Here is a 1,417-nt window from a genome sequence, read left to right as displayed (position 1 = left end):
AGTTTGTTAGGTGAATTTATCCAAACTATATGTAATAATTTATTTAAGAATCGATCACAGAAGGACAAGAAAAACATTGTTATAAATTATAACATAGTTTGTTAGGTGAATTTATCCAAACTATGTAATAATTTATTTAAGAATTGATCACAGAAGGACAAGAAAAACATTGTTATAAATTATAACATAGTTTGTTAGGTGAATTTATCCAAACTATATGTAATAATTTATTTAAGAATCGATCACAGAATGACAAGAAAAACATTGTTATAAATTATAACATAGTTTATAAGGTGAATTTATCCAAACTATATGTAATAATTTATTTAAGAATTGATCACAGAAGGACAAGAAAAACATTGTTATAAGTTATAACATAGTTTGTTAGGTGAATTTATCCAAACTATATGTAATAATTTATTTAAGAATTGATCATGTCAAGAGGCCCCCAGTGGCAGAGCGGCATGTCTGCGGACTTACAATGCTAGAAACCGGGTTTCGATACCCGTGGTGTAGCTTTGTGTTTAACTTCAAATAAACAAATCACGTTAGGAGCCACATAATAATAAATATACATTAGATCATCCTATTGTAAATTATAATTCAGTTATTCTCATTGGAGAATTAGGTTGGAAATCAGTCCAAGTTCGACAAGGTTAACAACTATACATAAGTATTCTACAGTTAATTGTTATATTATAAATATTGTCCCCAATTAACTCAAATGTAAGTCTGAAGGCTCATAACGCTAAAAACCGGGTTTCGATAACCGTGTTGGGCACAGCACAGATAGCCAATTGTGTAGCTTTGCGCTTGACTACAAACGAACAAAGCCACAAATATTAATAACTTTATGAAGTTTTTGATTTAATTTTTAGTTTTATTAGTTTGTTTTTACTTTAAACAATTCTCGCATAAAAACCACAATGCAATACTCATATAGCTTAAGTTGTGAAACGCAAACTCGAATAATCTTGAACTTGTATTAAAATATAGCTAGAGTTATTTTATTCGTTGTGTAATACATGTCAGATTATTATAAAACTAAAAATTCAAATTGCGTGAGCTTGCGAAAACAAACCATTGTTGTAGAAGTAATAAATGGCTAGCTTCAAATTATTGATTTATACAAACTGGTTTCATGTTCCTACTTTGTTTTGAATTAGCTGAGTACCGTATCTCTGGACAGAAGTTATGTAAATTCATGATTACTGAAAGGTTATCTTAGGACATGAAAAGTTGCTTCCTTTATATGTAATTGTAAAAACGCCCATAAAAAACGCAAAATGAAAAACTGAAAATTTGTATACATCTCCCCATGGACCTAATGAACCTTCATACTGTTACGACAGCGGAAGTCACGTGACTTACTAACACGTAATGAGTTCTAGAAAGATCGGGGAACATCACGAACAAT

The 1,417-nt window shown here is 30.2% G+C and overlaps 1 protein-coding gene across 3 annotated transcripts in view; it reads right to left on the bottom strand.

Moving 5' to 3' along the window:
* The window catches only part of LOC111087190, a 47,532-nt gene that overhangs the window by 27,317 nt on the left and 18,798 nt on the right, over window positions 1–1,417 (bottom strand). The gene's annotated exons all lie outside the window — the stretch shown is intronic.

Source organism: Limulus polyphemus, unplaced genomic scaffold (assembly GCF_000517525.1).
Source record: "Limulus polyphemus unplaced genomic scaffold, Limulus_polyphemus-2.1.2 Scaffold1854, whole genome shotgun sequence".
In the NCBI taxonomy this organism is placed as follows: domain Eukaryota; kingdom Metazoa; phylum Arthropoda; class Merostomata; order Xiphosura; family Limulidae; genus Limulus; species Limulus polyphemus.
This window is presented reverse-complemented; position numbering and strand designations above follow the sequence as displayed.